Genomic DNA, 25,603 nt, shown 5'->3' on the forward strand with positions numbered 1-25,603 from the left:
AGCAGAAATGAATTTATAGACGAAAGCAATTTCAGGCAAAGCAGTCTAGGGGAAACAGGAGAATGGCATGGTCTTGTTCTTGGCTGTTCTTGCAATTGTGTCTCACCGGGCCAACATGAACAATATCCGGAAGCTAAAGCTTTTTATGCTAATTATCGACACAAGTTTGAGGTGTACAGGAGGAAATCAACTTAATGAACAAATACTTGCGCTGGGCCTTTTTTAATTAGTGTGTGTGTGACTATTAGCCTGCACAAGAACGCATTAATTAAAAACCTTGTTGCCTTTAAAGTAGCTCAGACTTTTATAACACCGTAAGGGAATATATCAGGAAATCCTTTATGAATTAAAATAACTGGAACATCTTTAAGTGTTTCGACCAGCTAATATTATATGTTTGTCGAGTAGAAATCCACCCATAATATACACAAGGTACAGATTGCACTGGTGGAATTATTTTTTTTGTAGCTCACCAAATTGCAGCGCATTTCTACAAAGCTATAGAAATGTTGTTGGTTATATAATGAATTCCTAAGATTGAAATGCTAGAATTCATTCAATATGTGCATATTGTATAGCGATTAGGAGTAAGGAACTGTAGAAACGTAATGTCTGGGCAACCCTGCTGCCATTAGGCTACACTGTTTAATTAAGAAAACTTTCTTTCGTCTTCTCCCATGTTTGATTTGGCACGTTTTTACGCTGGATGCCCTTCCTAACGCAACCCTCCCCATTCATCCGGGCTTGGGACCGGCACTAAGGCTTGTGCAACCCTAATGGCTGGGGTTGGTTCCCTAACCTGGGATCGAACCCAGGCCGCAGCGGTGAGAGCGTCGCATCCTAACCACTAGACCACCAGGGAACCTACACTGTTAAATTAAGAAAATTACTGTAATTCAGTGCATGGTTTTATTACTGTAACATGCTATAAAGTTGACTACATTATGAGTACATTACCAATAAACCCCTGGCAACCCTTGCAATAGTATTTTACTGTTTATTTACTTGGCAATTACATGGCAAAACATTTTTTGTTCATTAGTCGGCCATTGTCAACATCTTGCCACAGAATGGTATTTTGTTCATCTTGAGGTATATCACAGCAGCTTCATAACAGAACGTGCTAAATGATTTTGTAGTTATGTTGACTGTAATATACATGACACAAGTTAGCTCCTGCTCCAGCTTTACACACTGAGAGTGGATTGTTACTAGCTTGGGTGTTCATTTCTGTTAACAGTTCTTTTCTTATTTCCATATTTGTTTATGCATGACGAAGTGTACACTCTGACACCTTTCTCCAGCTTCCAAAAAAAAAGGAGCTTTGCAGATATACGATAAACACGGATGATGTCTGCTTTCAAATTCAATTTGGTGCTTTAGTCTTTATCTGGTTGTGTTATGTGTGCAAGTAGCCCGTTACACACGTTTTACAAAATACAATAAAATAAAGTGAAATATCTACCATTCGTCAATACAAAAAAAATAAAAAAAACAATTAGTAATTAGTTTGTTGTTAGGCATCATTTTTTTTGTTTTTAGATGGCATTATTGGAAAATAATCAGCTTGGTAATGGTTATAATAACTTGAATCTTATTCCTTCCATAATAACTAATTAATGTATAGTTTATATCCAGGTGTATTTAATTCTACGTGTTACTGCTTAATGACCCACGTATTTTCTTTTCAATTTACTCTTACACACAAATACCACACACACACACACACACACACACACACACACACACACACACACACACACACACACACACACACACACAGCTCTAAAAGCACTGGAGGGAAATAAGTTTCTTCCTTTGTATATTTATAACAATGAGCTGATGGTAAACTTGCTGTTCTTTAGAACGTGAAGCAACAGATGGCTCATTTAGCCACTGATACATTTTCTTGAAACACATAACGATCCCATTACACAAACGAGTAGCAGATAGCTGGCTAATATGCAGGTGAACACCTTTTTTTTCCAGCGTTCCTTGCTGTTAAACTTCAATATATTTCTTGAAACACCACCCTAATTTCAGACAACCTTATTAAAAGAAAGGAGTGTGAAACCATGTGCAACATATTGCATATCAGTGCAGCACCATGGAGGCACCAGAGCCTTCCCATCAGACGAATTCTAAAAATAGGTAAATCCCTGCTCTCCTCTTTTCCTCTGTCTCTCTCTCTCTCTCCTTCACCCCCTTCCCCTCTCTTTAACCCCCTCCCCTCCACCTTCTTTTATCCATCCTTCACAGCTAATATGGATCATGTCCTCCTTGTTTTTGCCCTCTTCACTCACTTGGAATTCAATTTGGTGTAAATTCATTGTGCTCTAATCTTTCTGAGCTGCAATTATTGTCCCTTCAGTGGAGGCCTTGCAGCCAATCACATCGAATGACTCAGATCTGTCAATCCATTATATTTCAATTGGAGCAGAAGCAATTAAGAAATTTGTAAGACGTATCTCCACCTTCAAAGCCCTGGAATGTGTGGACTGGTAAATAGATGTATGTTGAAGATGTTTGAAATGTTTGAAGGACATCGGTTTTATTTTGCATAATTCTCTCTCGTTTTTTAGCACATATTTATCAAAACATGGCACTAAATATTGATAAACCCAAAAGAAACCTTTTTATTTGGCATTGCACTAATCACTTTTTATAAAAAATCATATTAGATGTTATTTTTTCATAGCATTTTCAAGCAAAGATTTTTTATGTGGACACCTGAGCTTAATACCCATATGTATCCACTCAAAACCATGGGCATTTAATGTGTTCTGGGAGAGTGTGGTAGTCCCCAGTTTGATGTTTCATGTGTCTACATTCATCTGGGATGGCTGTCCACCAGAATTTGGAACATGGCTGTGGGGATTTGTGACGAGAGCATTAGTTAGATTTTAGTCTGGGGACCAGTCTGTGTTCCAGCTCCTCCCAAAGGTGTTCGGTGTGGTTGAGGTAAGGGCATTGTGCAAGACATTTAAGTTCTTGTCTTTTTGCATTGGAACAGGGTTTGTCCTTTAAGTTCCATGATGGAAAAGCTACAAGATACAAAAACACATTCTATACAATTGTGCATTTCCAGGTTTGAGGTAAGACTTTGACGAAGAACCACATACTATATGGCTGTGATGGTCCATGAACTTATGGCAATATATCTGAAAGCAGTAAAACATAATGGTAATCACTCATGGATGTGGCTGGGATCTCTAACGGGAAATGTCTGATTAGCTCAATTTCATGTGAAAACCCAATACTAAAACACTTAAGACTCATTTGCTCATAGAAGCAATTTTTCTTTTTTTTTTTCTAATTTCTACTGTATTAGAATAATAACGAAGGCATCAATGAATTGACAAGGGAAAATAATTACCACTCCAAGCTTGATTAGTTTCCAGCAATGAAATTAAAGCATTACATCATACTTCTTATCCACTTCTAGTTCCATATAATTTTAATGGCTGCAAAACGAGTTAGTTCTTGTTATCAGCAGGTGTAATCATTCATTCAGACTCTAACCAGCCTTTCTATTTCTCTTTCCCAAAGGTAAAAAAAAACAAAAGCAGCTTGTCTTGCCCAGTCTTTATTATGATGTCTAAGGGTCAATATCAGAGATGTTGAGAGCAAACGAGTCAAAAAAGCCCTACTGATTCAGCTACTGTTCAGCATCATGTGTACCGCACTTGCAACAAAACAGCTTTACAGAAAAAATCCATCTTGATGTATATTTACATAATAAGCAATAAACAAGTGGCTAGGAAAACCTCCATGAGACAACATGACATAGAGGAACCCACATTCTAGATGATAGAGGAATCATATTTTATTACAGTGCACAGGTGGAACGCTGTAAAGACAAACAGTGCTAAATGAATTAAAAGGATTTTTAGTATGAACAGATTGCGAGTTATTAGATGAGCACAAATCTGGTTTCTTTTCATCTTCATTCTGTTTTCCTTTCATCCCGACAACAGCTAAAGCAAACGATCTCTTCTGCAGCATCCCACATGTTTAGCTTTTTTTTTTTCCAACGCAATTTTGGAAAGTGTGAAAAAGTACTTTTAGTTTTTGTGAATTCTTAAATGCTAAAACATTTGCAGAGTGCTGTCCAAGTCGGAGAGCCGTTTTCACAGGCAATACTGCAACTTGAAAAACGCCGTTTTCAAATGTACCCACTTTGGATACTTGTTTTCAAACAGCTAACAAAAACGTAGGCTTTCGACAAAAAAAATAGCATTTTTAGTCAATACTGCTATGTTTCAAAGAGCCGGAAAGTAATAAACGCCAGGCAGAAATGACACGGGTTAAAACGTCGTACATTTTGCTCTTGTGCAGTACAGAGGCGTAATTGTTTTCAGTAAAAAAAAGCGATAGTGTGAACGGGAAGCGTTTTTTTCAGACGCCGTTTTTAATGTATCCGGATTAGCGTAGATGTACTCTATGCAGTCCAAGATGCGTGGTTGCCCTCTCATACTGTCCAGTACAATTCAGTGTTTTGTCTCCTCACTTGTTGTGCTGTCCAAATCAGATCATTGGCCCTTACTTACTGTCCTTGGTCCCCTGGCACACTGCACAGTTCAATTCAAGCAGTGTTTGAACCACTGGAAAAATGTGCTGTCCCAAGTCAAAATAGTGATTGGTCCAGTGATGGTAAGTGCATGGACCCCTAGAAAAGTGTGCTGGTCAATCTAAATCAGTAGGTCCACCAGTCTTTTACTGTGCTGCCTATGTCAAGTCACTTTTTCGTCCTCTCTCTTATCATCTTATATTATGTGCTGTCCAAGAAAATGAAGTGAATCCCCCGTTCTTACTTTGTTCTCCATATTGGATCAGTGTATGGCCCCCACCTTTTCTCACAGGACACCATATTGTGTGAGAACAGTCCTCATTATCACCACTCCATCACAGTCAACCAGCACTAATCGATGGCTGGTTTGACTTTCCCGACCACATCACATTGATTTTGTCTGCACAAAGTCAAATCAGGCTAAATCTGTCAGAATATGCAACACAACTCATTGTCCACTATTAAACTACAGCACTGGGGATCAGTAGAAATGTTGGATTGTTTGTGACCCTTTTACACTTCACGATACACATTTTTTTTTCCTCTCCTGGTTTAATTTTCTCTCATCGTTCATTTTCAAATGATTGTTTTTTACACACAATTCGTTTGTTTTGACATGATTTCGATATTTTCACACATATTCCTACTTTTCATGACATGTCGTGACCTGATTTGTTTATTTTCACCTGTTTTTGGCAATTGATTTTTCATAAGATTTACTTGAAAAAAAACAAAAAAAACAAACTCATAGTATTTTTTACACCTATTTTGTTTTCATGCCTTGTCACATATGTTTTATTTCGTTTACTTGCCTTTTTGAAGCATACAAAACATTTTCATATATGTTCACATTCATGAATCAAATATATCAGGAAAAAATGATCACATAAGGCATGTAGGTTATTTATAGAGCATTTGATTCAACCAATTTTACATTTCTAGGTTCTTTCTAGGGTCTTCTTTGGCCCAATTATCTACTCAGACCCTTTAGAGCCATTCTATCTTTCCTTCACGGCAACCGTGTGCCAGTCGATAATGCAGAAAGCCTCGAGTCTCTGGATGTTACGCCCCTCTCTTTATCTGCCTCTCCTGCGTTCATGAACTTCTTTATACTTGCAAATTAAGTAACCCAAAGCACTTCAGCTACCTTCATGAAGCCTAATTTCCATCATGATCACCACAGTCTGAGAACTGTACCTGGTGGTGGTACTAAATCTAAAACTGGAGATGGTGAAACAATCTGCCGGACTTACTCAGGATCTCCAGAGTATTCTGAAACCAGATGTATGACAGTATTTCTGGGAATACCTGTGGATCAGGCATATTGTCTAAAACCAGTTTCTTAGACCAGTCTAAGACCAGTCTAAGACCAGTTTCTTTCTTTCTTCCATCTCCTCTATCTTTCTTGTAATGTAGTCTGATCTGAAATAATCTTACTGATACCCTCACACGTGGGTGTGAATTATTATTTTTCTTCTTCTTCTTTTTTTTACTCTCTCTATCCTCCAATCAAAACAGCTGTTCTCTGAACTCATCTCTTTCATCATAGCTTTCTGTCAAAATATGCATCCAGGATCCAAAGTTTTGAAAGACGACCCGAATACGCAGTGGATGGACAGGACACTCTTACCTGCTAGACGAGTTGTTGGAATAATTTTCCTAAAGATCTTATTTTGAAAGAAAAAAGTATTTTTTCTTAATCTTCACTTTTCATGCAGGTTAAAGTAAAAAAAAAACACACAATCTTTATATGTTTCCTTTCTAAATTTTGTACTTTTTCAAACCCAAAACCTGCATGATCTTTTTTTCCACTCGATCTTCTTTGCTTTTCTTTTCCTCTTGCGATTCCAGTCTTCGTTCCGTCCTCAGTCGTCCAAGCGACTGCTTTGTGGTGTGTAAGAATGTGCTCCTGAATCCCTCTCTCTCTCTCTCTCTCTCTCTCTCTCTCTCTCTCGCTCTCTCAGTGTATATGTGTATGCTGTCTTCTCTCTCTCTCTCTCTCTCTCTCTCTCTCTCTCTCTCTCTCTAAGTTCCTCTTTCTGTCTCTCACTGGCTTGTTCAAGCTCCCATCCAGGCATCTAGATGCTCTCCATCTGACAGGAGGAGAAAGGAACCACAAACACACATTCCATACACGAGAGATGGATGAATCTGTTTATTGAGGTTGCAAACCTCTGGAAACAAGCTGAAGCTTCTATATTTCATTAGCATTCGGTTAAAAAATTGTATCTACTCTTATACGTTTGCAACTGGATATGGTCGGTCCCCCTCTTTTATATAAAACGATGGTTTAGTCGAGATCGAGAGCGAGAGAGAGAGAGAGAGAGAGAGAGAGAGAGAGAGAGAGAGAGAGAGAGAGATAAGGGGGGGGGTTGGTGATAGCTGAACTGGAATAGTCTGACTGGATGTAGAAAAAAAATAATGAGACTTGTTAATCTTAATAACAAAATTGTTGGCACATGGCGATTCGAAGTGTAGTGTAAAAAAACAGGATTCTGCTCCTGCAAAAGAAATTACAATTAGATTATGCAACATTGATACAAAATTAGGATGTGGTAATCTCTCTCACACACACACACACACGCACACACACACACACACACACACACACACACACACACACACACAATAACCATCACCCTGTTACTACCACCACCCACACACACACACACACACACACACACACACACACACACACACACACACACACACATACACACACACACACACACACACACACACACACACACACACACACCAAATCCATCATGATGCTAAATAGCAGTCTCTCGGATAAGGATGACATTTAGATCCCTGTTGGCTTTTTCAATTAAACAGACTGACATTATGTACAAGAGGAAGACTGCAGAGGCTGTTGGGCACACACACACACACGCACACACACACACACACACACACACACACACACACACACACACACACACACACACACACACACTTTTGCTCCCATGAACAGTCTAAGACCGTAACACACCAAGTCCCCAATAGACTTAAACCCCTCTAATAGCGTCACTACTTACATTTAACCTTGGCATCATTAAATGAATGATTGGGTTCCTTTGGTTAAAGCTAGAGGTCTGAATATAAGTGCCCCTGTGCGTGATTATATCATCAGTATATAGCTTTCAATCCATTGCACAAAGTTATTTGACTTTTGTGCTACTTTAATATTAGTTACTATTAAAGTTAAGGTTATTTAAGTTTCAGGCACTTAACTGCTATGATACCATGTGCAAAAGTATTGCAACACCTCACTTTTCCAGCTGTATGTGGTTCTTTCTCAAACTGTTACCACAAACTTGGAGACACACAATTGTATAGGATGCGTTTGGATGCATGAGATTTTCTCTTCACTTGAACTAGGAGACCAAACCTGTTCCAGCATGAGACAAAGCAAACAAAACCAGCTTCTTGAAGATTTACATGGGTTGGAGTGGAAGATCTCATTGAAGCCTACTGAAAACCTTCGGGATGAATTGGAACGCTGACAGCGCCCCAGAAAAAATCACCTCACCTACATCAGTACCTGAATTTACTATCACCCTTGTTGCTGAATGAGCACAAGTACACTCCAAAAGTTAGTGGAACATCTCCGCAGAAGATTATTATAATAGCACATGGTTACTAAATGTGGAACAGGATGTTCAAAACGCATGCACAAATCTTATGGTCAGGTGTCTACAAACATTTGTCTATGTAGTGTATCTTTGTACTATTTACTATAACTAATCCTCATGATGAGGTCTCTGTGATATTGGCCAGAGCTGTGTTCTCAGGGCTTCCAGAGAGTCTTGGGTTTGTGAGCAAAACTCTACATGTTTTTGAGTATGTGCTTGGATTGCATTCACTTAGTTATAATTGCCAGGCTGAAGGAGCCAATTGAGTCACACATGACTTTGAAGAACTGTTATACAGTGTGTAGAGTACTGTAATTATTTAATCATTCCTGATAAAGGACATGGGTACTGCATATAGTGTGCCTTTCAAAATCAAAATAACTGGGAACATGTAGACATCTAGTTCTGAGGAACTCGTGCGGGTATAAATACAAAAATAAAAGTCTTAGCTAATGCATTTCAAATCTATGAGTTGTGTGTAAATATCATGATGACTCCTGGTGTTTGGGTCATGATGAGAAGATCTGATTAGTTTGTCTCATGGAATACACCTGAAGAGGTTGGGTCATGTGTAGAGACCTGATAAGTTTGGGTAATGGGTATTGAGTTTGGGTAATGGGTGTAGACCTAATAAGTTTGGATCATGGTGTAGACCTGATGAGTTTGGGTCATGGTGTAGACCTGAATAGTTTGGGTCATAGTGTAGACCTAATGATTTTGGGTAATGGTGTAGACCTAATAAAGTAAGATCATGTTGTAGACCTGGTGAGTTTGGATCATGGGTGTAGACCTGATTTGTTTGGGTAAATGTGTGGACCTGATGAGTTTGATTCATGGTGTAGACCTGATTACTTTGGGTCATGGTGTAGATATGCTGATTTTGGCTAATGGCTGTAGACCTGTTGAGTTTGGGCCATGGTGTAGACCTGATGAGTTTGTATCATGGTGTAGACCTGATTAGTTTGGGTAATGGTGTAGACCTGATAATTTTGGCCCATGTTGTAGACCTGATGAGTTTGGATCATTTTGTAGGCCTAACTAGTTCCTGGTCTTTCAGCTATTGTGTATAACCGACTGTCTATGGTGTGATCTGTTCTGACCAATGGTTTCCAGCTATGGTTCAGATCTGTACATGGCTCTTTATGCTCAGGTCATTGGGTAGTTTGTCCTTGCACTTCTGGGTATTGTATAACCAGCCAGGAGAAGCTGAATGTCTCCTAGTGTTTGGGGCATGATGTAGCCTTGACTTACTCTAGGTTTTAGGGCCATAGTAACAGACCAGTCTTTGGGTCATTGGTAGACTGTTCTTGCTCACAGTGTTATGGTCATGGTTTAAACCTGTCTGACTTCTGGTATGGGGCTATTGTGTAAAACTTTAGTATACTGTAGATCATCCCGGTTCCTGGTGTTCAGGTTATGGCATAGATCTAACTGGCTACTGGTGTCAGGGTTTGCCTGGATTTGCCATTACTTTACACTACCCATCTTTTAAAAGCCATGGGACAGACAAGTCTGGCTCTTTGGGTTCAGGTCACCCTATATATTGTTCTGGTTCTTGGTTATCTTGGGCATTCTGAAAACCTGACTTGCTCATCGTAATAAGGTTATGGAGTAAACCTGTAAGGTAGCAGGATGTATGTTTGGTGTTCCTAGGCACGAGGAAAAATTGCTTATAGATAAAGATTTAATGAAAAATAAAAAGCCAGAGTGGCAGAGTAAAAAAGGTGTATTAGGACTGATGTCTAATATCCTGTAGCACTGCTTTATACGGAAGCAAATTATGAAAGCAAAAACCCACTGAACATACAATAGTTGGAATAGAGCACATGGCAAGCTTGTTTTAGAGGTGGTGATATTAAAATAAAAAACATATTTGGATTTTTGAATTGAAGTCTAGTCAATATCCAGCTTTTAATTGAGAAAGTGATTTCTCTGTCTTTTTCTTGCAGGCAGCTCTTTTTATTGTCATAGTTGTTGGTTTGGTTTTATTTATTTATTTAACTGTAGTTTATGTTGCTGAATTGTTCTTCGATAAGTTTTACTTATTCACCACTGACTCTGCTCACACACTGATGAAGGCTTTATTTAAGCCCAGCATAAATAAAAAGTTTTTTGCATTTTTCTTTTCTCCTTACAAGACTCTCTTATATATTCGGTTCAAGACACAAACATTAACTTACTGTGGCTCCCTTTTCTAACCGAGCAAATAACCCAAGAGTTTCAGCATGTATGAAATATTTAGCTAAATAAGTTTTAACGAGCAAGAAGATCAGTTAGTGAGCTCTACTCGAGTCAGCTGGGATGTACTGTTGGCACGCTGTATAATTAAAAAAAAAAAGAATGGAAAGATATCCAACGAAGGTAGTGTGGTCATGTTTGCAGAAGCCAAGTCAAATATTTTATACCTCATAATCAATGTATGATTCCAACCTGGGATTCTTTCTAAAACTGATATATTCTTAAAATTTTGTTTTATCCATGGAGATGTGAGTTTGCTCGTGTTGAGGCGATGGCCGTTAGAGAACTCGCCTAATAAATATGGAAGAAATGGTGCCAATCAATGTTAATCCAGGAAGCCGAGAGCTATTCTTATTGACTGATCTGTAAAAAAAAAAAAATTGAGAGAGTTGAGAGGGCCAGAAATACGGATATTAGTCACACTAAAGGGAGCTAATATCGAAATTTAATTGATATTTCACTAATGATTTTCATCCAGCTACTGATATCAATAAACAAGATGTTGTTTACTGTTGGAGCAGCCAGGAGTGTGGCATGCTAGAGTTAGTGTTGGGTCAATAATTAAAAGCTGAACTGATAAAGAAGAAGCAGACTTCTGCTACACATACTGCATATTTAAGTCTTCCCTGTATGCCCATGTACACTTCATTGAGTTCATCAGCAATTTGGGTTCAAGTCCTTGATGAGGTGAATGCAGTCCCTCATCAAGGAAAAGAGGAGGGAAAGGAACATTAAGTTGTGCAAAAGCCTGACCCCCCAAATTATGAATAATGACATGCAGGAGACGCTTTAATTTGATTTCGTCAGGAGGGTCTCTGAGGTGTCTGTGCACTAGCAGGAACAACCTCGTTCATTTGCCAGTGTACTCTGGCAAATCACGTACTCTGATGTTTTTTGTTTTATCTCAGCACATCCCAAGAGCGGTTTATCAGTAGAGAGATAACATATCTTGAGACATACTGATAAAACATGATTGAGGCGAATGTAATTGCACTAGGAGCCGTTAGTGGCACATTTTTCATCACATAGAAACCAGCTCATAAAAGCACATTAATAATAATAATAATAATAATAATATTATTATTATTATTATTATTATTATTATTATTATAATTTGTGCAGGTTATCTCTATATAATTGGGTAGGATATGTCAAAGAAAACACCCTTTGTTTATGGTAGGGATGGTCTATGGTAGCTTAGGTGTATCGGCATAAAATTAACTTGTTAATGTGATGCATCGATTTACAAAAGTGTGCATCACATATAACTTGCCATTTGTATTACGATGCATTATACATACAGTATATAATGGGTAAGTAGCAGAGAACCAGAGGGGACAGTGCGACGTCTCTTTAGTTGCAAACAGGTCCACTTGTGCTCTGTAAAATCATACCCATTTTTGCTCCACCACTTCCGGGTGGAGCCTCCATTCCTCGGGCCTCAGACCTTGCCTTGAAAGAGCGTATGCTACTAAATTCAACTGCCCTGGGATGTATAGTGCTCTCAGTGAGAGCAGCTACCCTTGGGCCCAAAGGAGGATCTGTCGTGCCAGCCTGTAAAGGAGGTGAGAGCGCAGACTCCCCCTAGTGTTCTCCATACGGTGAGTAACTGGCCTTCTCTCATGCTCTTGACGGCTATGAGGATAGACTCGACTCGTGCAGGAGACAGCTGCACCCACATAACGGCGAATCCCATACTACGCCAAGATAGGTAGTTCTCTATACTGGAGAAAGTACACTTTTACACTTTTATCCTGTCACTGCTTGTAAGCACTCCCTCATCCAGCTCTCGCAGCAGGTCAGCCCGATAAGCCTACAACACGGCCATGGTGTGCAGGCAGCTGGTGGCTTGACCTGGCTAAGTTATATCCAGCTTCTTAACAGCATGAGTCCCTATCTCCAGCAGATCCTCGAATTGAACTGGATCCATAGGATCACTAGCGTCCATCCCCTTCCCCTCCTCGGAGAAAGAGAGAGAGAAAAGGAAAAGAGGGACATGCCCATCCTCAAACCCTCAGCCAGATCCAATTGCATCCCCCATGACCACAGGTGCCACCTCACCTCGCTTTTTATTTTACAGCTTACCAATACCCACCTTGGCTTTCTCGCCAACACAGACATACACATTATTCCTGAATAAACAAAAGCTAGCGCCCCTCTTCACATCATGTGCTTTTATAGCTTTCTGGTTGTGATGTCACCCCACCGGTGACGTTGTGTCTTTCTGTTGGACAGATTACACACATGATTTAGAGTGTGTGAACGCGTTGTTTACGCAGCTCGCGTTCCTGACAGGGAACAAATATTTATCCCAATTATTCACGAAAGTCAAAGTCAATCAAATCTTTTTGAAGCATTTGTACAGAACTGGCTATGAAGATACATATATTCATTTATTTTCCTATAGATTGTTTAGCATGGCATCATCCTCAGAAGAGATTCTATCTCCTTGAGTTGTATCTCTGAATGTTCCGGTTTCTCCTAGATAGTCAAAGGTTGCAGCTCCTTCTGGTAGATCTCCAAATGTTTCAGCTAGTCCTGGTTGTTTTTTTAAAGTTCCAGCTCTTCCTGATTGATCTCCAAAGTTTCCAGCTCCTCCTGTTGGATCCCTAAAGGTTCCAGTTCATTACTGTGGATCCCAAAATGTCCCAGCTCTTCCTGGTGAATCTTCAAAGGTAAGGTTCCAGCTTGTGCTGGCGGCCCTCCAAAGGTTCCAGCTCCTGAGGGAGGATCTCCAAAAGTTCCAGCGCCTTTGGTGGATCTCCAAAGCTTTTCAAGCCATCTGTAATACTGTATATAATCGCTTTTACAAGTTTATCGCAGGTTTAAAGCTCTATGTCAAGTAGAATGTCCCTGTGTCATAAGATGATCAGAGAGTAGCAGACTGAGCTGCCAAAACCCCCTCCTCATTTCCCACAAGTTTGTACTCTGAGGATTCCCTGGTCTGTCAAGCTCCTCAACCAGATCATTAGTTATATTAAACCCAACAACCCTTTGAAGGAATCTTGTTTCCTGTATTTGTCTACAAGTATTTTAGTTCTATATACGTATTAACCACCATATAGCTGAATCTTAGTATAACTGTAAATGTTCTAACATGTTCAAACTTTAAGGCAGCATGATGATGTAGGAAAGAAAAACATGACTACTTAGTCTTTTAACATTTAACTACTTACCGTCTCAGGAGCTACTTCTACTTACATATTTTTTATGCATTGGTGCCAAAGGCTTGTGTTTTGAAGTGCTGACAAAGTGTTTCTACAGCGTTACCCAGCTCTGTGCCGTGTCCTTGCGAGAAAGACGTCTTGACGAGAGCTCCTCTCTGCCAAAGATTCAAAGCTCTTGGCAAGGTTTTTATCACGTCAATCATTCTGCAGCTCTCTGCCAGACAAGCCAAGCTTCGTACAGATTAGGATTGCCGGCCTGAGTGCTGCTAAAAGTCCTGAAGTAATCCGTGTAGTAGGGCTTGACATATAGAGACGAAAATCAGCCATTGAATACCAGCAGGTTTCATCAGCAGCGTCACCTCTTTTAGACAGTCGAGCTTGTTAACCCAGAATTGGAAGTTCATTGCATGATCATGTGATTAAACTGTCATTTCATTTGGAAAAACATTTTAAAGTGCATTCCAATAAATTTTGCTCCGAAATTGGACATGTGAACTCAACACATGGGAAATAAATCTGCTAAATAGATACGATGAATCGCTAAACGAATGGTGAACAAACATAGCCTAAAAAAATAAAATACGATCATTTGAATGATGTGAAAAATTAATTGCGAAAGAAATCCTGTGAAAGCAAATGGACCGATTGAAAGAATCACGTGAAAAAAAAAAAGAAAAAAAAAAGAACCAATCGAAAGAATCACTTGTAAAAATCAAACGTGGACATGAATGAATCTGCCTTCTTTATAAACACAATCTCAGAAAATAAATAAAAGAATTTTGAAAATAAATAGACACTGTGAAAATATCTTTTGCAAATAAATGGTATTTACAAAGAAATAATTATTGGAAAAAAAAATAGGAACAACTGTGAACATAAATGAACCATTTAAAAACATCTTTTAAAAAATCTCATCTGGAAATATGACGCTCATGAAAATATCTTTAAAAATATTTTTGTGAGAAAGAATCAATGAGAAATGAACCAAGTATAAAATCACATGAAAAAAAAAATTAAATGAATAATTTGCAGGGGGCATCTTGTAAAAAATAAGCAAATAAATTGACAGGAAAATAAATAAATCATACTAGAGAGTCATCATTCGTATCATTTGGTTTCTTTTGGATAAATGTATCTATAAGAGCAGAATAAACAAATAAATCCCGATTTGTGTTTGTGTCTAATTAGAGGAATAAGAAACCCACTGCGTGGCTGTGGATCATTTCTGAATCAGCTTCCTCCAGCGATCGTCTTGTTTACAGTCATGCCGCAGCGATACACGGTTCTATGGAGGATATTCATTTTCATTAAGCCTGTCTCATTAAATACCAAAACACGATCCTGAGTCTCATCAGGTGTAAGATGCTAATTTGATTTCCACTTAAAACAATATCAAATCTGCTACAGCTAAAACATATAGCAAGTCGAAATTGGATGATGGGAAATTGTGCAACTGGAAATAAGTTCTCAAAGCTATATTTTAATCATTCCTTTATTAAGAATCATGCCAGTAAAATTAAATGCTAAGATGAATTATTTCATTTCTTTGCAATGTACACACCAAGCCAAATGTTTTCCAGGCTTAAGCCAAATATACACTCTAAGTAGAGTATATAGTTGCATATAGTTGTACATTGTATACACACAGTGAAGCAAAAAAGTATTTAGTCAGCCACCAATTGTGCAAATTCTCCCACTTAAAAAGATGCGAGAGGCCTGTAATTTTCATTATAGGTACAATACAACTATGAGAGACAAAATGAGAAAACAAAAAATACCCAGAAAATCACATTGTCTGATTTTTAAAGAATTTATTTGCAAATTATGGTTGAAAATAAGTATTTGGTCACCTACAAAAAAAAAGCAAGATTTCTGGCTCTCACAGACCTGTAAATTCTTCTTTAAGAGGCTCCTCTGTCCTCCACTTACCAGTTACCTGGATTAATGGCACCTGTTTGAACTCGTTATCAGTATAAAAGACACCTGTCCACAACCAGGTCATTTACCCTTTTCATGTCTGGATCTTCTCAAAGATTTCTTTCTCATGACATCTTTCACATGGTGGATCACCAAAGCTTTCCAAGCCATCTGTTATTATACATAATCACTTTTGCAAGTTCTGGCTTCAGCCCAGGTTTAGAGCGCTGTGTCCAGTAGAATGTCCCAGCTCAATGTCCCAGCTGATCAGAGGAAATCCGACTAAGCTGCCCAAACCACCTACTCATTTCTTGCTTCTCTAGGGTCTGTACTCTAAGGTTTTCTTGGACTGGTCAAGCTCCTCAACCAGATAATCAGTATATCACTTTGGATGAAGTCCAGCAACCCATTGCAAGAAGCTTGTGACCTTTACCTGTATTTTAGTTCTATGCAGGTGGTCAATGTGGAGGCTCTTAATGCAGCATTCTCCTGACCTATAAACACTGTATAACACTTAAATCTTCATTCTTTTCACAGAGACTATTTAGCCTCTCAGTGGATGCTCTCAAAGGTTTATTCCTCATGATGTCTTCCACAGTTAGATCTTGTAACTTCCTTAGACTTGTTCAAGAGGGATCGAAAGCTACCTCTGGAAATCAGTAAAGCTCCATTGTGGCACTGTTAAAATCCAACTGAACGGACAAGGGAGTGAATTGAATTTAACAAAATTGAGTATCAAGAGCTTTGAAAGTACCTAAAGTACTAAAAAGTCTTCTGTGCTCAACCATGTGTGGCGATGAGGCATTATCAAATGTAACACAAACATAATTGAAAGACTGTGCAACCCGAATTAAATTGTCAAATGCTATATTTAAAGCGTTCTTTATTAAGAAGCATGGCAGTACATTCTGAGCTAAAAGTTTTGCAGGCTTCAAGCCAAAATGTGTACTCTAAGTAGAGTATCTAGTATGCATTGGCTGCCAGGTACAGTACTGACTTTTGGAGAAAAATCACGCAATAATCTTTGCAGTGTAAGAACCAGCACTGGGTCCCTTATCGTAATTCCTGAAGGCTCACTTTTAGTGACAGCCATATATTTGTTATGTGAGGAGTAATTACTTTTCGATGGCGGGTGCCTGCAGTAGCTGATAGAGTGTAATTCGAAAGTGATAAATCATCAGCGTCTTGCCAGGTGTTTCTGTGTCAGGGAAAAAAAAAGAGAGAAAAGATATTGGACAGAAATTTGTGTTATTGATTCAGTTTGTATATCAAATAGAAATTATATATTACATTTCATTGTATGGCTGGAAATCAGGGCAGTGTAGGTTGTTCATTATATTGGCTGAAAGATCATCACCCATGGCTTTTATCAGTAGAAAATGTGGAAAGCCATTTGAATTACAGTAAAGCTGCCATTTTGATAAAGGTTCAGAGTAAAATTTGCTCCAAAGACAACTCTCAATGGTGAAGTACAGTAAATGGCTGTGTGGAAGTTTTGATGTACTTCAGTGTAAAGCAGAGAAACTATCTGCTTTACATGAGATAGTGAAGGAAAAACTCAAGGAAATGGCATAAGGAAGAAATCTTAACAGGAACCAGACTCAATCATTTATACACAGTTATCTCAACCATCGTATAAAAACACAGTTGTCTTAACTATCGTATAAAAACACAGTTATCTCAACCATGGTATAAAAACAGTTATCTCAACCATCGTATAAAAACATAGTTATCTCATAAAAACACAGTTATCTCAACTAGGGTATAAAAACACAGTTTCCTCAACCATTGTATAAAAACACAGTTATCTCATAAAAACACAGTTATCTCAACCATCGTATAAAAACGCAGTTATCTCAACCATGGTATAAAAACACAGTTATCTCAACCATCGTATAAAAACACAGTTATCTCAACCATCGTATAAAAACACAGTTATCTCAACCATGGTATAAAAACACAGTTATCTCAACCATCGTATAAAACACAGTTATCTCAACCATGGTATAAAACACAGTTATCTCAACCATCGTATAAAAACACAGTTATCTCAACCATGGTATAAAAACACAGTTATCTCAACCATCGTATAAAAACACAGTTATCTCAACCATCGTATAAAAACACAGTTATCTCAACCATCGTATAAAAACACAGTTATCTCAACCATTGTATAAAAACAGTTATCTCATAAAAACACAGTTATCTCAACCATGGTATAAAAACACAGTTATCTCAACCATCATATAGAAACACAGTTATCTTAACTATCGTATAAAAACACAGTTATCTTAACCATCGTATAAAAACACAGTTATCTCAACTAGGGTATAAAAACACAGTTTCCTCAACCATTGTATAAAAACACAGTTATCTCATAAAAACACAGTTATCTCAACCATCGTAAAAACACAGTTATCTCAACCATGGTATAAAAACACAGTTATCTCAACCATCGTATAAAAACACAGTTATCTCAACCATCGTATAAAAACACAGTTATCTCAACCATCGTATAAAAACACAGTTATCTCAACCATCGTATAAAAACACAGTTATCTCAACCATCGATAAAAACACAGTTATCTCAACCATCGTATAAAAACACAGTTATCTCAACCATCGTATAAAACGCAGTTATCTCAACCATGGTATAAAAACACAGTTATCTCAACCATCGTATAAAAACACAGTTATCTCAACCATCGTAAAAACACAGTTATCTCAACCATTGTATAAAAACACAGTTATCTCAACCATGGTATAAAAACAGTTATCTCATAAAAACACAGTTATCTCAACCATGGTATAAAAACACAGTTATCTCAACCATTGTATAAAAACACAGTTATCTCAACCATCATATAGAAACACAGTTATCTTAACCATCGTATAAAAACACAGTTATCTCAACTATCGTATAAAAAACACAGTTATCTCATTAAAACACAGTTATCTCATAAAAACACAGTTATCTCAACTATCGTATAAAAAACACAGTTATCTCATAAAAACACAGTTATCTCAACCTTCGTATAAAAAACACAGTTATCTCAACTATCGTATAAAAACACAGATATCTTAACCATCTGTCTCACTTCTATTTCATTCATTGCCTGTAGGTGCTGAAATACAGTATGAAACAAAAAGCAAGCACAATGCTATGCTTAGTGTTTCTCTCCTGTCTAACACAGCTTGCTTTTTTTATCCCCAGAACAGCTAAAGCAAAGGAAAAAAAAAAACAGGCAGTTGCCTTTAATGCCACCCCATATAGCTAACAAATATGAATGATTTGTTCCTCAGCTGTCATATGTGAGAGGAGACAGGAGGCGTGTGTTGCCTTTTAATGGCACTTTCTCACAAACTCCAGAAATAAAATGACATTATGCGTTATAATAGTGAGAATAGAACATATATTATACATGCAGATTCATTTCATCACGCTACAGCATGTGGATGAAACTAGCCCTGTTCCTTTCTGTTGCTAAAATAGACGTTTTTCTTTCTCGTTAAGCTTTCGTGCAATCTGAGCGCAAAGATATTGAGATATTTCTTCTTGTTTTTGTTTTTTTTGGCACCAAGACGGCAGAAACAGCGGCTGTGAGGGAGTTTCGAAGCCGCCATCATTCTGCAGGAGCGACGCAAAAAAGTGACAGTTATGCACCATCTCATTACTGCTGAGGTTGCAGCAGAGGTGATTAAAATTCACCGGCTCGATGCCGCTTCCCCATCCATTACACTCGAGCACCGAAAGTCGCTCAGGTCTCTCAACACTCTGTGCATGGTTCAAATGCAGAGACTTATCCGCCAAAGTTCACAAAAAAGAAAAAAAAATTGCAGTAAAAACTCAATCGAAGAGTGCACACACTCTCCCGGTTTGCTCAGCATGACTTTCAGGCTAAAGGAATGTCTGAAGTAGAAATCTATAATAAATACGACACAGTAAATACAGTTCACACATAGTGACAGGGGCATTTCTATCTCTTCAGCTTTATCAGAAATGAAGTTTTATTCTTATTTCATTCAATCAGATCAGCATCTAACGCTGACCTCCAGGCAGCTTGTCTCTCACTTGTGTCTTATGGAAGTTCAGTATGAGAGGTGTGAAAAACGTATGTGTTAAATACAGGACATTCGTTGAGACACTGAATGGGTTTCAAATCCCATTTATCTCTTATGGGGGCATGGACTTTATATGTTCTCCCTGTGCTTCAGTTTGAAGACTGCACTGTAGGTTGATTTCAAAATTGTCCGTGTGTAAATATGAGTGTGATTGTGCCCTGTAATGAGTTGGTACCCTGTCAAGATTGTACCTTTCCTTGTGCCCTAAATTTTGGGATATCTAGCAGTATAGAAAATGGATCATCAGTCTTGGTTTCTCTCTTTTTTTCAAAGTTAATCAAACAAACATGGCTTGTCATGTGAGAGAGAAACAATGAAGCGCAAATGCTTAAAGGCTTTCATGTATAAGAAAAAAACTACAACTGCAACAAACTCCATAAAGAAAACTTCACTATAATTTTCTTTCGGCTTCTCCCATTAGGGGTTGCCACAGTGGATCATCCGCATGTTTGATTTGGCATATGTTTTTACGCTGGATGCCCTTCCTAACGCAACCCTCCCCATTTATCCGGGCACTAAGAGTGCACTGGCTTGTGCAACCCTAATGGCTGGGGTTGGTTCCCTGACTGGGAATTGTACCCAGGTGAGAGCGCTGCATCCTAACCACTAGACCACCAGGGACCCTATACAGAAAACTTCACTATATCAATGATTATACACTATATTGACAATAGTATTGGGACACCTGACCTTTCCCACCATATGTGGTTCTTCTCCAAATTATCACAAAGCTGGAGGCACACAATTGTATAAGACATCTTTGGATGCGATATAAAGTAATATTGCGTTGAACTTTGGAAACCCAAACCTGTTCCAGCATTGCAAAGACAACAATAATGCGATGAACACAAATCTCCACAAGCACACTCCGAAATCTAGTGGAACATATTCCCAGGAGAGTGAAGGGAATTATAAGAGCAAATTGGGACTAAATGTGGAATGCAATGATTAAAAAGCACATTCTATACTTATGATCGGGTGTCTGCAAACCTTTGACTATGTACTGCATGTTTTCTTTTGAAAATTTCACATTTCTTTAAATAATTTATTGTTAGCATTAGATTGTGTATTTAATTATGCACAATTATCAGACAGGTCCCTATTTGCAAAAAATTTTTTTATAATAATAATAAAATCCACAAACTTATTCTAACCAATCAGAATTAAGTATTTATCAGGATTATAGTGCATATTTACATATCTTATTGATGCAATATTGGCAAATTGGCAAAATCCGTTCACTTTTTAATCTAATGAAAAGCAAAAATTTTTGTAAAAAAAAAAAATAGTAACAGGACTACTTTTCCTTCTTTTTTATGCTGCACACTTTAAACCCACATGCCCACACACTTTCAGATGACCACAGTGAATCCAGAGGAGGAGCTGAGCTGAGATTAGCTGAGTTGATGGGCATCAGGGGGGCTCACACCAAGCCGAAAGTACAGGCATGAGTAATCGAGTGACTTACATAACCATCAATTCACAAATTCATTTAAAAAGAATAAAAAATCCTCCGCAAATCGATTGAGGCATCGCAAGAAGGCCTGCTTGTCCCAGTGTGGGGCTGTGGTGCTCTTCTTTGTTCAGGTCATGCTGTCTCTTGGGCAAGAAAGGGATAAAAGGCTAGGAAGAAAAGAAAGGATAAAGGGGGGTGTCTGTGAGCTTAAGGAGTTCTTTGAGGTGGATAAAATGCTTTAGCTCACTTCAACATTTCCTTTAAAGATTAATACAAAAAACTCATAATACATTACATGCCTAGGCATGTATATGGATTTCGGCTTTTTGTGATGAGATACTTCAACAGCTATGGATGTAATGTTAATGGCATCACAGTTTGCCTTGGTAGTTGTTATGGGAGCAGTGAAGTAAAGAATGTATAAATAAATGGACACCGTTTATACGCTGGGAATTTTGGAACCCCAAGGAATGAATGTTGAAATTAATATTTGAAAATATTCTCAGATATTTTGACTGATTTCTCCTCAGACAGACTCTCTGCTCAGATGAAGAATCCTAAATGTCCTAAGAACCCTCAGTTTATCCTAAATATCCTGTTCCTTGAGTCTAGAAGAACATCCGATTCCATGAATCCAGAAACCAGTGTCCTAAATCCAGACATTAGAACACTCTTACTTTCCTGCCTCACCTGCTTGTTAACTCTCATTTTCCACCATTTCTAGGTTTTGCCATTCATGTGTATATGAGGTGGTATCAAAAAGTTTCGAGACTAGCGTGATACGGATTCGGTTGCTTTCACCAAATGTTCTCCCTCATACACCTTAAAACCTGGTGGTAGAACTCGCTATTGACGGTCTGGCCTCTGGAGACAAATTCTCTTCGCATAATGCTGCGAATGTCGAAAAAAACTATAAGCATGCACTTGGTCAAGCTGTGGACCTACCTCACCTTAAGGCTCTGTTAAGACTGCTGCTTCATCTCAGGGTTGTACCCTTACACCCAAGTATCTTCTGGTAATGATCCTCAAAATGATCCTATCATACATCAGCTAGCATCCAGGCAGGGTAAAGGCTAGCATGTGCATCCTCTAAGACATTCAAAGGAAGACAATAGCATTATTATAACTGCTTCTCATACTGCGTCATATCGCAGTGTAACACACTCCAAAGAAAGCTCCTGCAATCTGCCCTCTTCGACATACATGAGCTCACAGGCACCAATGATTAGATAGTGTTCATGTGATTGACAAAGTAGAGAGGATTTACTATCCATGCCACACAAAGCTCAAGGCCAATTTTGCTCTAGTTCTGGCATATTTATCTGCAAATCTGGCATCATTTTATATGCGTTTATTTGTTCGATTTTATGTCGCAAAATGATACAAAACAAGCTCCAAACTCAAGCCAGAACTTGAACCTGACCTTAACCTGAGATTGGATTCTCAAATGACTTTTCGGATTGCTGTATTTCAGGACTGCATGCAGCAATCAGTAAACAAACACAGTTTCAACCAGGCACTGCAACCCCCTCAACATATGGAGTAAAAAATATGGAATTTATGTAACATGACATAAATTCCTCCTGGGACTACAATTTCTTCTAAAGAGATTGCAGAAAATTTTGTACGAGTAATTAGTTAAATACATCCTTATTAATATGGGTTGTAAAGAAGGAAATAAGGATCAACAGTTCATTGTTTCAGTGCTGTCATATACAGTACAAAATTTATTTGGACAAAGTATTGGGACACGACAGCCATTTGTGGTTCTTTCCCAAACTGTTATCACAAAGTTGAAAGCACACAATTGTATAGGATCTTCTAAATGTGGAGCATTACATTTTTTTTCTTTATTCGAACAAGGAAACCCAAACCAGTTCCAGCATGACAATACCCCTGTGGACAAAGCCAGCTCCATGAAGATATGCTTTACATGAGTTGGAGTGGAAGATCAACTGCTATAGAGCTCTGATTTCAGCCCTATTGAAAACCTTAGGGATGATTTGAAATGCTGACTGAACCCCAGGACTCCTCACAATACATTGATACACAACTTTCAAATATCCACAAGTACAAGTAGTGTAACATCTTCCCAGAAGAGTGGAGATTATTATAGCAGCAAATGGGGAGTAAATATGGAATGGGATGTTCAGAAATCACATATTATGGTCAGGTTTTTACCGACTTTTGTTTATATAGATTGAATATAAATACAACCTGGTCCATGTTTGTAATTAAATACAAAATATATATTATAAATTGCATATATTGTGTAACAGTTATACTAAATATCATTTCTCTCATCTCAGTGATATAACTACATACCAAAATTTCTTACAATTATATATATTAGTTAATGTTTATTTATTCAAGATTTATTCAAAGTTTCTTATTTTTTATACCATGTTCGTTCTCAGCTGTCCTTTGATGCCTTTAATGATGTTTTTGGCAAGTTTCGCATGCAAGTATTGAGTCATGAAGCCATTTAATAAATATGGATTTTAAAAAGTGAGAAAAAAACCATGCTCTGTGATCTCATCTCTCTCTCTCTGAGAAAAAAAGAGGCTTTCTGCATGCTGACCCTAAGCTTCTGCAGTATAAGCTTCTACTTTTTTAAAATCATCGTATTGAATAAACGCCTCGTTTTGTGGCTATTAATAAAACATAGGACCTTTTTTTATGGTGAAAGTTTAATGAACCTGTTTATATGTTTTTTAAGGACAGGACCTGATGGAGAGGATTTTTCTTTTCCTGTAACAAATTAATTGCAAACACAAGCAGGTTGGAAATTAGAAGGGTGGAAAAACGTTTGGCAAGAATACAATTATTGTTTGTCTTTTTGTTTTTTTTTCTTCTTCCAATAGCTGCTAGACTTTAGGACATTATGAACTTCAAAAACTGCTTGGAAACATTTTACAGCTCTAACAAGCTTATTTTTACTTTTCTCAAACCTCCCTTTGCACGTCATATCCCCTTGGGTGCTTTAAGGAACTGTGGTTAATGAGGCCTTGGGGGGGAAAAGCCTTTAATGGTAATGCTGCTTGATGATTCAGTGGACTTTTATTGCACTCTGATCTGTTGATTTTGCGGGATCTCGCCTGACGTGAATGACACAGTCAAACTTTTTTACTTGGCTGTGCACTATAGAAAGTATGTTTTTTTATACAGGTTGCTTCTATTTCAAGTTGTACATTTACAAAAATAAATAAATGGGGGAACAAGAGATACAACAAATCTGGCAGTAAGATGAAAACAGAAAGAGGAAGAGATGAGATCTCTGGCAACTTCTCCCACCTGAAGGGGTGAAAAATAATATAACATTGAATTCAGACCCTGTTTTTTCAATCCAGCATCCAAAAAATGAAACACTTTGGGGTGTGCTGTTAAAGTAAAAAAAATAATCCACTTATAGAAAAGGGGGGAAAGTGACTTACACCACTCGGTAAGTTCTGACTACAGCAAATGAGTGTAATTATGTAGCAGCTATTGCAGCGGGATCACTTTCTAGCAACTCGAAATGAAAGAATTAAACAACGATGTAATTTAACAAGTATTAAATAACATAAAATTTAATAAAATCCTTTATGGCTTGTGACTAGTATATGTGGTTGATGCATTTTCTTTCTAATGAATAATGTAAGAATCCGTTAATTTTTATAAGCAAAATTATGATTACATTTTCTATCACTATTTGGTTAGGCAAATCATAAAATATAAATGTGCTAGAAATAGACAAGGATTCCAAGCACAAATGCATTCGACTATCAATATAGTCATCTTGGGAGCTCCAAAATGGGATGAAAATATTCTGTACGGAAGAATATCTATTAAAAACATTAAAAAAACCTAATAATATTGAACATATTGATTTAAAATAGATATCAGCCATACCCATGCCTGCTGTATATTCAGAGAGAGATTAATGTCATTATAATTAAATATGATCCTTGAGCAAAGGTGCAGGCTCTTTGTTAGTACCTATAAATAAATCAGATTGCAAAAGAGAACTGAGGCTTTACCTAAAAAGCACTCCAGCAACGGAATAGACTTCCAAGTAATGTTCAGAATAACCTAAAGATGCATGAGCCATGAGATTGTATGGTTGGTCCTGCATGGATGCCCTAAAGATTAATGTAGATGGTCCTTCTTGAGTAGCCTAAAGAGATTGTTAAGTCTCAGACATTCTTTAGTAGATGATTTGTTGTAATTAAATTTATGTCCCCGTGTAAAATAAGTGTGGGCTTGGATTCTGTGTACTTCTGAATGAGTCATTTTGCATTTAAACACTTCTTTAAATGTGCTAACAAAAGCATATGTCAGGCAATTAAAAAAAACCTGATTTGTTCTGCAAAAAAACATTCAAATCTAAAAGAGAGTAGAGGTGAAAATTAAAATTTAACAGCTCATGAACAGAAACCAGAGAACAGACTGTTCGAGTGATCCAAAGGCATAAACAAAAAAACCCCAAAAGGTCAAGGACAAGGCTGGAAAATAT

General features: G+C 37.8%; 1 protein-coding gene across 1 annotated transcript in view; it reads right to left on the minus strand.

The window, feature by feature from the left end:
- Positions 1 to 6,489, minus strand: part of disp3 (dispatched RND transporter family member 3) — a 45,384-nt gene extending 38,895 nt beyond the window's left edge. Inside the window, exon 1 of the mRNA XM_046872120.1 lies at positions 6,201 to 6,489. The gene's annotated coding sequence lies outside the window, so the exon portion shown is untranslated. The remainder of the gene's footprint in view (positions 1 to 6,200) is intronic.
- Positions 6,490 to 25,603: the final 19,114 nt, after the last annotated feature.

This window comes from Silurus meridionalis, chromosome 17 (genome assembly GCF_014805685.1).
Source record: "Silurus meridionalis isolate SWU-2019-XX chromosome 17, ASM1480568v1, whole genome shotgun sequence".
Classification (NCBI taxonomy): Eukaryota; Metazoa; Chordata; class Actinopteri; order Siluriformes; family Siluridae; genus Silurus; species Silurus meridionalis.